Source organism: Sciurus vulgaris (genome assembly GCF_902686455.1).
Source record: "Sciurus vulgaris genome assembly, chromosome: 2".
NCBI classification, from domain to species: domain Eukaryota; kingdom Metazoa; phylum Chordata; class Mammalia; order Rodentia; family Sciuridae; genus Sciurus; species Sciurus vulgaris.
Window position 1 is genome coordinate 162,862,828 of NC_136462.1, and position 16,179 is coordinate 162,879,006.

At 35.6% G+C, this 16,179-nt stretch overlaps 1 protein-coding gene across 1 annotated transcript in view; it reads right to left on the reverse strand.

Annotated features, from left to right (window-relative positions):
* Nucleotides 1–6,169: 6,169 nt before the first annotated feature.
* Nucleotides 6,170–16,179, reverse strand: part of MACROD2 (mono-ADP ribosylhydrolase 2) — a 2,108,743-nt gene continuing 2,098,733 nt past the window's right edge. The window contains exon 19 of the mRNA XM_079128517.1: nt 6,170–9,534. The gene's annotated coding sequence lies outside the window, so the exon portion shown is untranslated. The remainder of the gene's footprint in view (nt 9,535–16,179) is intronic.

Sequence of the window (16,179 nt, forward strand, 5' to 3'; positions counted from 1 at the left end):
AGGCATAATTTCCAAAACCAAAAAGCAGTTCTCATGGTAATTGTGCAAACATTTGCTCTTCCATTGTTCTGATAGCTGTCCTCTGGGACAGAGTGCAGAGCTCTCCTGTTAACTTGCTTAATACCCAATAGTTTAATTTATCTTTCCTGTCTATTTTTTCCCTAAAAAAAAAAAAACTCCAGTTAGGCAGTCACTATTCTCTAAAAGGGAATTTTTCCAGAGTTTCTCAGAACAAAAAATTGAGCAGAATTTCTTCATTTATTAAACAAATATTTAATGAGCATCTCACATGTGCTATACTGCTCTTGTATGTGGGATACTTCAGTGAAAAAAACAAAAATTCTTACCCTTGTGGAGCAGAGAGAGTATATTTGTGTGGTGTGTTATTGAAACCAGGGCCTCCTGCATGTAAGGTAAGCACTCTACCCCAAAATACATCACCAGCCCCCCTTTTCAATAAGTTTTTAAAATGAATTTAATGAATAAGCAAATTATATATAAGTGCTACAGAAAAGGGTGGGAGCCCATAGGTAGCGTCAGAGCAACAGACTGTTTGCAGTATTAGAAAGGATAATCATGGCAAATCACACTGAGAAAGCTTTGAAAAAATTTCAGCGAGGAAAAATCATAGGTATAACCATGGAAAAGAGTTCGAGAAGGGCCAGTGCACAATTTTAAGGCAAGAAATATGGCAGTGTGTCTGGAGTAGAAAAATCCATGGGGGAGAATAAGATAAGTTTGCAGAGCAATGGTGGAGGGAGTGCGGTGGTATCCCATGGGATCCTCAGGACATTGTAAGAATTTTGTTCTTGTCTTTGAGAGAGTTGGGGAGCCACTTAGAAGAACCAGAAACCTATCTCAAACTTGCTTAGAAAGGAAATATATTGGCTCATATAACAGAGTCAGAATAAAGGTTGCTGAAATCTTCAAGTTCCCATAGTTTCTGTAACTTGTGGATTTTTCTCTGCCAGCAACCATATGTTAAATTTTAGGGAAGGTGCTCATTGGTCCAATTTGGGTTACTTGATCTCTCTAAACCAGTCACTGTTGTCAGGGAAATAAAGTTGTGTGATTGGCTAGACTGGGTCACATGTCTGTCTCTTCTGGCCAAAGAGTAAGAATGGAAGGTGAGTTCCAGAAAATGCATAAAAGGAATTTTATACTAGGCTGAAAAGCTGCATTACCAGAAAAAGCAGGAGTGAATGCTCAGCAGGCAAAAACAATAAATGTCAACTACAAAAGGAATGAAAGCCAGCACAAAGGGAGAAATTTGATTGCATGGGAATATAAAAAGAAGTCTGTGTGTCAGAAAATATCACAATCAAAATTATGAACCAAAACACAAGTAGAAAATCATATGCAGAAAACATGACAAAAAGATAATACTTTAAATATAAAAAGAGCTCATAGATATCCATAGAAAATGAAAATTCCAAATGACCAAAGAACATAAACGGATTAATTCCTCATTGGGAAAAATACAAAGAGATGACAGAAATCTGTCTACTCTCTTAGTTAATGAAAAAGTGATACTTAAAATAATAGTGATAAACCATTTCTCATGCTGACATATCTTAGTGTGCACGTTTATACGACCCTCAAGGACAATGAGGGTTCTACAAAAAGGAAATTCTCATTATATAATTGCTAGCAATATGACTTCACAAAGGAATTTGGTGGTAAGTATCAAGTATTCATGAACCCTAGAAATCATCTGAAAATATACCCTCATGCAAACAAAAACTTGTTGCCAACTACTTCTTTGTAGTTGCATTCAAAATAGAGAAAACCTTCAAGTGACTGATAATGTAAATTACAGCCATATGATGAGCTATTTTTAAATGATTCAGGAAAATACTGCATTGATAATACTTATGATATAACCAACTGAGAAGCAATGTATAAATGAGACACATTATGATTCAATTATGAAAAAATATAAAATGAAAATAAATCAAGTATGTTTCCAGTATTACTCAGTATTATTACTGGTTACAAACAGGCTAGATGCCTTCTTGCTATTGCTTCTCATTTCTGCCATAAATTTCTTTGCTGTGGGTTTTCTGCTTTGTGTTATATTAATTTTTGTAAATTTAATTTTAAAAAAATTTCCAATTTCTTGATTTGTTATTGGTTGTTATGCATAAAATTTAATCTTATTGTACTTAAAATTTCTATGTCGCTATCTTTCTAAAATTATTCATGATAGTTGTTAGGATTTATCTATCTTAAGGGAATTTAAAACAACCAAGTGTTTTAGTTTAACATTTTGCTGCTTTTAAAAAAGTCTCAGTTTTATATGTTCTCATTTTCTTTGCATTTTTCTTTCTAGAAATCTTAATATGAATGTTGCAAAAATATTTCTTTCTAAGTTTTTAATGCAAAAGTGATCTAATATAGAAGTAGAGAAATCTATAACTTCATTTTTCTGTAATTATACTTTTGTCTTATCCCACATTTTTTGTGTGTGTTTATCATAGTCCACTGTGTTGTTTTAACAAAATACCTAAGATTGGGTAATTTATAAACAATAAAAATTTATGGAAGCTGGAAGTCCCAGATCAAGACACCAGCAGATATCTGGTAAGGGCTTGCTGCTTCATAGATGGTACCTTCTTGCTGCCTCAGATGGAAGAAAGGGCAAGGCAGGTCCCTTCAACCTCCTTTAAAAAGGCACTAATCTAATTCTTAAGGGTGGAACCTTCACAACTTAATTGCTTCCCAAAAAAGCCTATCTCTTAATATTTTACATTGGGTATAAGGTTCTAATGTATGAACTTGGGGAGAGAAACCAACACTCAGACAACATCGTTCTCAATTATTATTCTCCTAAGTAGTCCATCATTTTCTTCTCAATATTCTCCTTGACAAAGCATTTATAAAATTACTATTAAAACAAAGTAACTATTGTTTTGATATTTATTTTTTAATTACTAGTTTCATTACATGGTGATTAGAAAGTAAGACTTTGGAATTTTTTAACCACTAGAATTTAAGTGGCAAAAAAATATTCCCAGGAGAGAGTTTATGCTTTGAATCTACATAATCTTTATCCCAAAGTGATATTTTACACTAAAAGAGATACCTTTACAATTCCTTCTACTCAGTTCTTAGGTGGGAGAGAAGCTTCATTATTTTGTACATTTGAGTTGTGACACATAAATTTTTATCCCTGCTTTATAAACAAATGATATAAATAATAATATAAAAAACTTAATAACACAAGTTATAAGTGTTCTCGAAGTAGCAAAGATGGGGTTAGACAGGCAAACATGAATAGGGAAGAGGGAACTACTTTGAAATAGGATAGTTACAGAAGGTATCCCTAGGAAGTAATATTACAACTCAGGTTTCAAGGATGACAAGGTAGCTGCACAGTAAATATGGGAAGAAAGGATTTTCAAGTTCAAGGGCTTGAGGCTGGAAAAAACTTGGCTTATTCTAGGAATGGACGGAATGTCAGTAGGCAGCATTATAAGCCAAATCGAGAGCCACATAGGATGGGGTTGGAGAGACAGATCATATAGATCCTTGAACTTTTTACTTAAATGCTTTGATTGCATATGTATCAGTTAGTACAGATTAAGTTATAAGGGTAACAAGTGACTCCTAAATCTCAAAGCTTTATTTTTCACTCATGTCACCTTACTAATGGCGGTTGCCTGAATGTCAACTCTGTCTTCACTCCAGGTTCTATGTTGATGGGGCAAGATGTCTGAGATTTTGCTGATAATGATGGTAGGGGGAAAAAAAGAGTGAGACTTCAAGCTTCTGCCTGAAGTGACTCATGCCATTTCTGCTTACATATGATAGGACAAAACAAGTCCCATGTCCACATTCAAGTTTGGTAGGATGAGGATGTGTTCTACTCCTCCAGGGAAGGGTAATTACAATTGGTGTAATTATCTCCTTGTATCTTTATCCTTCCATATATGCTGAGTCAGCTGTACCTCCTTTTCCCTTATTTACACATTAATTACAGGTATTGTCATAGAAAAGATACCTTTAACAAATAAAAATGCACCAAATGTCAATATTTTACATATACATGTTTCAAAAACTCCAATCCCTAATTTTCTAAATTATAGCAAAACAATTTTATCTTAATGGGTCTTTAATTTGGGGGCAAAGTTTAAGTCAACTTCAGTAGAATAGGATTTCACATTTACTACCTAACTGTAAGGACCATTTATTTATCCTTTAGTAAAGAGTTTTGAACTGGAGAATGAGTCATTTGCCTACAGAGCAAAATAGCTGAACCTAATGCTAATAATTTATCAAGTGCTTTTACAAATGTTTAATATCTTGACACTTTATTCATGTTTAGATTTGTGAGTTCAGGCATTTATTAATGTGTCCATTTTACAAATCAAGAAATGGAGACACTGTTTTTTTTTCTTAAAGCCCCACAACTGGGCCAGAGTCTGAACAAGAATTTAAACAGGTATCATTTTCCCTTTTAATCTTGAAAGCCACCAGTGAAGTTAAGCAATGTTTGATGGAATCTGAGGTCAAGGTAAGAGAAAAGTGAAGAAGGATTCAGAGAGAAACCCTAGAATGACAAAGACGAAAAATTGGACATAGGTGAAAAATCTAGAAGTGCTTGAATCATGTCACATTATCTTTGGCAGTCACCCTGAAGCCTTGTGTTGGGGTTGCCCCTTATAACATGAGACTGTCCTGCCTATAAATTTATTCCCCCTAATCAAACCTTGTTTACTTCTCCAAAAATGCTCCTATGGTACATCAGTCTATAAAACATATTCTTAAATGATTCTATCTCTGGTTTTGATAAAAGAAATGATGTGAATGCCTTCTGGAACAATACTCCCTGGGAGCACATATTCCACAGGAGATAAAGTGAATTAAATTTTATGGATTAAATACATATTTGATTTCAAAGAACAGTTTTTGGTAGTGATTTTTGGTGACCCATCATCATGCTTTAACCATTACATAATTCTATCATTTCTATCACCATGCTGTCAACAGACTGAGGAGGATCATGGTCATCACAGTGATCAGCTCATAGAAAGTGCTGGAGAATTCCAGTAATGGGTGATGAAACCATGTTCATGGAACCATTGACTTTATCTCAACAACTTATGTTGAAAGAATGAATATTTTTTTTTAAGCTGTTTTAAAGAATGAACATTTTTTTAAGCTGTTTTATCTCAACTCCCTAAGGTCTCCCGCCCATTGTCTTAACTCCCTAAGGTCACCCTCCCAGTAATGGGAAAAAAGCCCCTAAAGCTGTTCCAAGAAATAGCCCCAAACAGAGAGTAAAAGAGTAAATTGAGCCAGATAACCAGATAGTGCTCAAACAGTAGGATTACCAGAAACTATTGACCAGTATCTACGCCCTGTTGTTAAACATTGTAAAACATGTTGTATGTTATCAGACAACTCAGACCCCCTTTGGAATTTCCTGGCAGCTTTGCTCCCCCATTTTTTTCTTTTTTCTTCCCTTTTTCTCCCTTTCATGTGCGACCCCTCCGGATGTGTGGTTTTCTGCCTTTATAAACTTGTAAGATTTTCTGCTAGGAACTCGACCCTTGGACTCCTGCGTGAGTCACGAGTCGGGTCCCAGCGCGCTGGAATAAACACCTCTTGCGGTTTGCATCAAGTGACGCCTCCTGTGGTTGATTGGGGTGGCCGTCGATCCAAGGGACAGAGTTGGGGTCTCCTTTTTGGAGGTCCTTCAATGTCTGCATGAAGTTGTTGCTCAAGTCATGAATTTTCTAGCGCTTAAACAAAATGTTAACATTGGGATTTGTGCCCATGCAGACTACTTTGTAATTTAAAGTTTGAAAAGTATGGCCAAATCACTGATCATTTTTAGGGGATAAGATTGACTTACATAGATTTTTTTTTTTTTTTTTTTTTTTTGTCCTGGGGATCAAACCGAGGGCTTTGGGCCTGCTAGACCAGCACTTTACCATTGAGCTACATCCTCAGCCCTTTTTTAATTGAGACAGGGTCTCACTAGGTTGCGCAGGCTGGCCTCCAACTTGTCATTCTTCTGCCTCAGCCTCATGAGTCACTGGTATTACAGGCATGTGCCATCATGCTTAGCTTACAGGGGTGATTTTAAATACACATATTTATAGCCTAGTAGTATTAAGTGAACATTTCAAATTTTTAATTGCTTGTGGCTAAAGAACAAATTTCACGAAACAGATAATTCTACATTATCCTCTCAAACGAATTTTATTTGCACTCTGCTCTAACAAATATAGTATGAAGGCAACAGTTGTTTAAGTGTCTTAGTGTATGGCACAGATGAAAAGAAACAAACGGATTGAGAAGCAGCCCAGCATTTCAAGGCTGGTTTAACAAAAGAGGCACGTATTATCCTATTGAGCAGTTTATACCAGAAGATTTTTTTCTTTGCAAGCAACAGACTACATTTATTTGCATTAAGTAAAAACATATCTTGATCAAGAAAATTACTTTTTTTCTGATTTTCCTTTATATCACAAATGTCAGGATAAGGCAAATCCTTAATGAATCATATGATAAAAACCCTATTCCCCAAGAAAATATATTGAATGTATTCTGCTAACTTTGTTATTTTTCAAAGCACAGCCGACATGCGCCACATACAGAGAAATGTCTTTTCACATCAAATGCATCAGGCAGAACTGTATTAATTCACAAAGAGGCTTTTCAGTGTTTCATAGAAAGATTTACAATTAGCTGTGGTGATTAATATGTGACCCAGTATCACAGACCGTGTTTCGGATGCCTTCTTTGTAAGCTTTTATGAAAGAGGACTTGTCCATCATCTGAATAGTTACCAGCTAGAGGAAAAGCCCCTTTGTCTCTCCTCCAGTGAGTACCTTTTTAATTAGGAGTATTATGTTGAAGTCCTACTTCGATCCTCTGTATGCAAACATGACTAATATAGGGCTATTTTCCTCCCTCCCTCCTGTAACCCTTCGTGCCACATAGCCTGGTTGAAGTATGGTTGAAAATTGACATCCAAAATTCATGTGCCGGAGAATTAATCAGCTTTTCAAATTTATTCCCTTGTACAACCTGTGCAATGACAAAGCCAGAACATACAGATTTCCTGTGTCGAGGTGTCTTCGATCTGGCCAGTAGCTAGATTTTTTTTAATAGTTCACTATTGAAATGTAAATTAACTGCATTATTTGTTTCAAAGCATATAATCATATAGCCAAATAGCAACCATAAAGCATAACAAAGCAAAGAGGAAAGCGCAATCTAATCATACAATGAAGTTTAAACAAATTCAGCAATGGGGCTGATGATATTTACTCCTCATTCTCTTAGCTTCCTAGATACAAAGGTTACTTTCCTTTCCCTCCAGTTTTCACACAGAGAACTCCCTCCTCCCATTCTTAGCCCACCCCCGTTTAAAAATGAATGAATAAAATGACTGTGGATGATAAGGAGACTGCCCTGACTGGAATAACTCCAATTCTGGTGTTCCTCCCAGGGATATTAGGTCTTTTTCATCTTTCTGTCTCTCTTATCTCCTTTGTGTTGTGTTCAACTGTTACTCATGATGGAGACTGAGTAGCACTAACTTTTGAAGTCACTATAAAACAAGTTCCTAGCAGATTGTACTTGTCAAACACTTGATGAGAATGACGATGATGTTGAATTGAGTTACAAAGATGGCATGAAATACAGAAATATCAATAGCTGCATGGCATTGTTTCTTAGATTTTCTAAAATAAGCCTCTCCTTGCTTTTCTAGAAAGCAATGTCTAATGGGAGAAAAGGACATATGTGCTTCCATATCAAACTATAGAATAACAGCTGAAGGAGAAATGGCCATGTTTCAACATCATGGAGTCACTTAAATATCATTGCTATGTCGATAAACAGCTTTTTAAAAAATAAGTGTCGTTAAAACATGACATATGCAGAGTTATAATTTGCTAATTATTCCAGTATACCAAATAAGCCATCCAGAAGGGGCAATAAATTCAGAAAGACCAAAAGAAAAGTCATGGAAGATGATTATTTTCAAAAGGAAAGGACAAAACTGAAGGTTTGGATGGGATATTTAGGATGCAGATATACTCTCATTTTAGAAGTGATTCAATCATTTTTCTCCCTCTCAAGTAAAATATCTTATAATCCTAATGCTCTATTTAGAAGATAGAAGAAGATATGCAAGAAATGAAATCAGTTTCCATAGAAAACAATGGAATGGCCTTGGAACCAGAGAGGCTGTGGGAAGCAGACATCTATCTGCCTTATGTTGACTCTGGGATTGGATACTTGTGATGATGCCTGGCTGCCTCTGCCCATCATTTCTGTGCCTACTGCCCATCGGCATCTTAAGTTGTTAGTACTGCTGCTCACCTTCAGGCCATACTCAATGGTTTTCTAAGTGAGGGGACCAGCCATCCAATTAGACTTGGACTTTGCATAAGCAAACCACAGCATTTAAATGCAGGACAGAGAGCCAGCACAGCAAGGAAAAGCCCTGACTGCTTCGAACCTCAAATGAGAATCCTTTTTTTTTTTTGCGGGGAGGGGGCATCAGACCTTGAGTAAATATGCAATCTTCCTTTATGAAAAACACATGTAGAGAGATTTCAAGTGGAAATGTCAAAGCTAATAGGCATTAATAACAAGCACAGTTTAGAGTCCTAAATGCATTGGCCCCTCTTTGCTCTTCACAACACTACCTAGCTAAGTGCATCCTTTACAGTTGTGTAGCAAAGAGTTACATCCTCCTGGTGGGCTCTATGCTGAAGTACATGGTAAAGACTCAGGACCCAAGTAAGCTCTGCTCAAAGTCAATATCAAAGTTGAGTGCCTGTGTCCTCTGAAGTACTGTGAAGGAAGAGACCCTGATGCTGTCAGGAACTCCGCTCCTTGTTATGCACATGTGTTCTGCCCTGGGTTAAATCCTACTTGCACCATTCTCATTAACTATACAGAACAAACTGTACCTTGGGAATCCCTTAAAAAATAAATTTTCAACTCATTGTCCAGACCTTTTCCAAGTGAATTTCTGAGTGGTTTGCTCATTCCCTATTCTTCTTCCTTTGTGGATTATACTGAATGGAGCTTGGTGATTCCTGAAATTTCACCTGCAACTTGTCAATCATTTTCCTCCTCTTTCTTTGAAGAAACCACTGTATGACCAGCTTTGTGAAATAACCAAGAGAGCAGAGAGGGATCAGGAGACACATGGGAGTGTTAAAATGTGCCACTGTGACCCTGGGGCAAAGTTGTGCAAGGAAAGACAGAAATAACAAGGATAGTGCCTGAAAGATGTGATAACATAGGTCTTCCCACCAAATTAAGGAAACATTTTTTTTTCTTTCTTTCTTTTTCTGCAGGTAAACAGAACAAAATGTAGCTGGAGAAATTAGAGCAAAGGATCCCCCATCTTTCCATGAGACTTGCCTTCCCCCCTCCCCCACCCTCCTCCACAGTATGTGCTGTCATCTTCCCAAACTCCCCCAGGGCCAAGAGAAGCTTGCAACTCCGAGGACTGTCATTTAGTTGCATTTCTTTGTTCCTTTGCTTCATCTTGTGCCCCTGCAGGAAGACAAAGAGAAACCATTTGTTAGATTAAAGATAAGTGATCTTCACAGGCTTAGCAAGGAATACCGTTTTAATACAGCCATTTAAATGTCTCTGACCCCTCAAACAGGCCTAGAAATATCTTATTTGACTATCAAAGAGCTTTGGATATCTGAGCTGTAATTGCTGGCACATGGTATCTTTAAAGAGCATACAAATCACAGCTAATAAATGTAGCCATCTTTGATAACCTGCTTTAGCTGATGGGATGATTAACGCAACTCTTCAAAGTATTTTTTGAAAAACCTAATTTTGATTTGACGTATCCTTTTCCTGGCCCATTCACACACATTCCAGGGATGAGCATACGAATAATAATATTTTATATAGTGCTGATTTGCAAAAGTCATTGATGTTTATACTACCATTTGAGACTTTTCGTAGTATCTGGTGTGTTCCACACCCATGAGAGAACTCTGGGAAGATCCTCTGCCCTAGAAGGGTCTATACTTTAGATTTTTAAAATTGAGATATGATTCACCTGTAGGAAAATGCACAGGTCTTAATTATATAGTTTCTTTGGTTTTGAAAAGAAAATGCAGTTGAAGTCATACCACGATCAAGATATAAAAGCATTTCCATCATTCTAGAAATTTCCCTTCCCTAAGCCCACTCCTGTTGGAACCAATAATTTTCTGATTTCCATGATGGTAGGATTTATTTTTTTTTCATGTAGAACTCCCTAAAAATGGAACCACACAAGTGTCTTTTCTGTGCCTGGCTCCTTTCACTCAGCATAAAACTTGAGAATCATTTATTTTGCTGCTTACTGACCACAAGCTCTTCTATTGTATTGGTAACTAGTACTACATTGTATAGATGTATCATATTTTAAAAATATTCTATTCTGCTGTGAAACATTTGGATTATGTCCAGTTTGGGACTTTGGTGAATAATATTACTATGAAAATTTTTTAAAAAAAATGTTAAATGACTCATTAATTCTACATGTTAATGGGGTTCATCGTTGATATTTCCTTTCATGCCCACTGACCATATTCAATTACTTTCTTCCACCTCCCCACACACCTTTCTAGCAATCAATATTCTAATTTCAGGTTGACATTTAGTTTCCACATGTAAGAGAACATGCAGTACTTGTCTTTGGCTTATTTCACGTCTATCCAATTTGCTGCAGATGACAGAATTTCATTCTTCTTTATTCTCCATTGCATATATATGACCAATTTTATTCATTGATTTGTTGAGGGGCAACTATACTGATTCCATATCTTGGCTATTGTGAATAGTGTTGCAGTAAAGGTGGGCATGTAGAAATCTCTTTGGTATGCTGATCTCATTCCCTATGGATATGAGTGGGATTGGTGGACACATGGTAGTTCTATTTTTAGTTTTTTTATTTTTTTTTTTAGGAACTGATACTCTTCACCACAGTAGCTATACTAATTTATATTCCCACTAACAGTGTGGAGTTCCTTTTTTCTCCATATGCTTGCCAGCATCTGTTATTATTTTGATAATAGGCATTTAACTGGGGTTGTGGTCTTGATAGCTAATGATGTTGAGCATTTTCTCATGTTGGCCATTCACATTTCTTCTAATAAAAAAAAGTCTATTCAGATCATTTGCCAATTTTTAAAATTAGATTACTAGTTTATTACTGTGTTTTTTGAGTTTTTTATATATTCTGGATATTAACCTTCTGTCAGATAAATAATTAGTTGGCAAATATTTTTCCCTCTCTGTAGGTTGTCTCTTCACTTTGTTGATTGTTTCCTTTGCTGTGAAGCTTTTCAGTTTGATGTAATTCCATTTTTTCAAATTTTCCTTCATGTACTTTTGAGGTCCTATCCAGAAAATCATTGCCTGCACCAATGTCTTGAGATGTCTCTGTTTTTTTCTAGTAGTTTCAGAGTTTTAGATATTGCATTTAAGTCTTTGATCCACTTTGAGTTGGATTTTGTACAAGATTAGAGGTAGGGGTCAAATTTCAATCCTGTGCCTGTGAATATCCAGTTTCTCCAGCATCGTTTGTTGAAGAGCCCTCCTTTTTCCATTGTATGTTTTTGGAACCCTTTGCCAAGAATCAGTTAGCTGTGGGTATGTGGCTTTCTGGGATCTGTTCAATTCATTGATCTGTGTGTCTGTTTTCACTCCAGTACTATGGTGTTTTGATGACAGTAGTTCTTTTGTATGTCTTGAAATCCAGTATTGTGATGCATTCAGCTTGGTTTGTTTTAATTTAGATTGCTTTAGCTATTCAGGGACTTATGGTGCTTCCATAAGAATTTTTGAAAAATTTTAAAATATTTCTGTGAAGCAGTTATTGGTATTTTAATGGGGATTGCATTAACTCCTAAGATTGCTTTAGGTCACATGAACATGGAAGATGTTTCCATTTTTTTGTGTCTTTAATATCTTTCATCAGTGTTTTATAATTTTTATGGTAGAAGTCTTTCACTTCCTTGGTTAATTCCTAGGTATTTTATTTTATTGCGCTATGACAGCTTTCATGATTTCTTTTTCAGAATATTTATTATTGGTGTATAGAAAAGGTATTGATTTATGTTGATTTTGTATCCTGCTACTTTATTGAATTTAATTATCAATTCTAATAATCTTTCGGTGGAGTCTAGAATTTCCCCTATGTAGAATCATATCTCCAAATAGGGACAATTTGACTTCTTCCTTTGATATTTACCTTTTATTTCCTTCTCTTGCCTAACTGCTCTGGTTAAAACTCCTAGTACTGAATTGGATAAGGGCAGTGAAAGTGGACACCCTAGTGTTGCTATTGATCTTAGAGGAAAGGTTTTCAGCTTTTCCTAATTTACCATGATGTTGACTTTGTATTTGCAGTATACAGGCTTTATTTCATTGAGGTACAAACCTTATAAACCTAAGTTATCTAGGGTTTTCATCATGAAGGTATATAAAATTATATCAAATACTTTATCATTGTCTTTTGAGATAATCATAGTTTCCTCATCTTATTGATAAAATGAATTACATTTTTTGAGTAATTGAACCACCCTTGCATTCCTGGGATAAAACTAACTTGATCATGGTGAATGATCTTTACACTGTTGAATTTGATTTGCTAGTATTTTGTTGAGGATTTTTAATGTGTTCATCAAGGATATTGATCTACATCTTTCTCTGTATGTTCTTGTCTGATTTTGGTAATGGGGTAATGATGGCCTCATAGGATGAGTTGGAAGGGTCCCCTCTCTTGTAATTCTATTGAATAGTTTGGGAAGCACTGCTATTAGCTCTTTTTAAAAGTTTGGTAGAATTCAGAAGAGGAGTCATTCAGTCCTGAGCTTTTCTTTGTTGGAAGACTAATACTGATTCATTCTCATTGTTTGGTAGTGCTCTGGTCTTTTATATCATCTTGAGTCAATTTTGGTAGGTCATATGTATCCAGAATTTTATCCCTTTTCTTTTAGGATTTCTAATTTGTGAGCATATAGTTTTTCAAAATAGTCCCTAATGATCTTTTGTATTTCTATGGTATTGGAGGTAATGTCTACTTTTTCATCTCTATTTATTAGTGTCTTCTTTTTTCTCAATCTTGCCTTTATGCTCATTGGTGTTTATTTTTTTCAGAAAACCAATTGTTTCATTTTTATATTGCTCTTTTAAATCTCTATTTTTATCCAGGAACAGTGGCACATGCCTGTATTCCCAGTGGCTGGGGAGGCTGAAGCAAAGGGATCATGAGTTCAAAACCAGCCTCAGCATCTTAGTGAGGCACTAAATAACAGCAAGTCTCTGTCTTTAAATAAAATATAAAAAATGGGTTGGGAATGTGGCTCAGTGGTTAAATGCCCCTGGGTTCAATCCCTGGTACTAAAAAATAAAAAAATAAATCTCTATTTCTGCTTTGATCTTTTTTTCTTTCTGCTAATATTGGGTTTGTTTGCTCTTGCTTTTCTAAGTCCTTAAGATGAATTTTGACTTACGATTTTGTTTCTTTGAATTCTATTTTTTTTTAAAGGATGGCATTCCTGGCTATAAACTTTCCTCTTACTACTGTTTTTGTTGCATTCCAAGGGGTTTAGTACAGTGTGTTTCCTTTGATTTCATATTTTTTATTTCATAAATTTTTTTAAGTTCCCTTCTCACTTTCTCAATGACCCATTATTTATTTAAAAATGTGTTGTTCAGTCCTATTGTATTTATATAATTTCTGAAGTTTCTTTTGTTATCTTCTAGTTTTATTCCACTGGGGTTAGAAAAGATGTGATTTCAATTCTTATAAATTTTGTGGTCTAATAACTAGTCTATGCTACAGAAGTTCCAAACACTGTTGAGAAGAATGTACATTCTCTAGCTGTTGGATAGAAGGTTCTGTAAATATCTGGCAAGTCCCTTGATCTATGGTATAGGTTAACTCTGATGTTTTTTTTTTTTGATATTTTTATCTAGATGATCTGTACGTTTAGAAGCATGGGTATTGAAATCCTCCCTTACGTTGTATTGCACCCTGTCTCTAAAACCTACAGTGTTTGTTTTAAAAAAATGATTTGACATTAGGTGCATTCATATTAACACTTATATCTTCTGGATGAATTAATCCCTTGGTCATCATATAGTGACCTTCTTTGTCTCTTCTTAGTTTTTGTCTTAATCTGTTTTTTTTTAGATACAAGCATAGCTATTTCTGCTTGCTTTAGGATTCAAATTGTTTGGAATATCAGTTTACATCCTTTGACTTTGTGTTTTACAGAAGTGATTTTCCTGTAGACATGTTATTTTCTGTAATCCTTTCAACCAGTCTATATCTTTTAACTGGATGATTTAGTCTATATTCAAGGGCATAATTAATAGGTATGGACTTAGGCTTGTCATTTGGTTGATTTTTGTACCATTGGTTTTAAAATATTCTTTATTCTTCCTCTTATTCATATTTGTGGCTTAGTGTGTTGACAACCTTTGATTCTCTTCTATTTCTTTTGTGTATCTACTCTTTATATTTGCACCTGATCTCATGATGCTAGTTATTTCACTTCTTAATATTGGACACACTTAAGCATCTTTTGTAAGATATAGTGGTTGTGGATTCCCTCAGTTTTTGTTTGTCTTAGAAGGTCTTTATTTCACCTTCATTTCTGAAAGATAGCCTTGCTAGGTATGATAATATTGGTTGGTATTTATTTTCAATCAGGACTTGGATTTCATCATTCCATTCCTGGCTGATTTATATCATTTCTATGGAGAAATCTACTGTTAGTCTACCAGGAACTCTTAAATGTTATTTGGCACTTTTCTCTTGATTTTAATTTTTTTTTTCTCTTGCACTTTTGACAATAGCTCCTGGTCATATCCTGCGTACTGGGAGATGATGTACAATCCTTTTCCAAAGTAAGAAGGCTGTGCAAATTTTAGGTTACTTATCTAAATAAGTTGTAAGAATTGTGAAACTTTCCAATACCTAGGATTGCTAGCATCTCTACTAATAGATTTCTGAGACTCTTTCAAGTTTAGTCCTACAGAGGGGGAACTCCCCTGCCTGGAGAGCTAGGACAGAAAATACCAGAATATTTTGTCTCTTATTATACTGGCAACACAGTTCTCTCAGTCTTACAAGGTTCTAGTCCATCTCTCTCTCTCTCTCTGTCTCTCTCTCTCTCTCTTGCTGATTTTCAGTGTTCTTTCATAGTCATTCACCTTATACTTGTAACTCTCATTTTTCTTTGTGGAGGAGGAGGTAAACAGTAGGTACCACATTCAAGTCATCTTGAAATTCTCTACTAAGGAATATTTTTGTTGAAGGCTTTGATGTTATTTGTTTTAAATATTTAGAATAGAATTTTTGGGTTATAAATTTATGATTACACAAATGGTATGCCTTTACGCCATGTACAAACAGAGAAACAACATGTATCCCATTTGTTTACAATAAAAAAAAAAAAGAATATACCTTATCTAATACATATCTAACGCACTTGATGTTCTAAGAAACCACCAGTTTCCTGAAGAGCTTTATTATGTTTTGAATCTTAAATGTCCCCCAGAAGTCTCCTGTGTTCAAGGCTGATGGTGCTGTTCACAGGTGTTGAAACCTGTAAGAGTTGGAGCCTAGTGGAAGAAAAGTCATTTGGGGTAGACCCTTGCAGGTGTTAGAGGTACCAGACCTAACTTCCTCTTTCTTTTTTTCTTCCCAGTCACTACGAGACAAGTAGTTTTGCTTCACCAAGTACTCCTTGCCATAATATTTTCTCTCTCGGCAGGCTGCAAAACAATGAATCCAGCCACCCATGGACTGAAACATCCAAAAATTTCTTTAAGTTGATTTTCTCAGGTATTTTATCAGAGTGATGAAAAGCTAACTGGTACCAACAAATGGAGTCAGTGCTGTGACTATAGCTGACAATGTGGTTCAGAAGCCTTTGGAATTGGTTTGCAGAAGGAATTTGGAAAAATTTGGAGATGAAGATTAGAGAAAGCCTAGAATTCTGTAAATGGAGCTTTCATAGATTCTGGTAGGAGCCCAGAAAACTAGAATGCTGATGGAAATGTGGACAGTAAAGGCTGTGATGATCTGTTTGGGTTAGAAGGAATACTAGAGGCTATTTCTGCTATACTCTGGCAAACAAATTGTCTGCCCTGAGACTTTGACGCTTAGTTTAAATG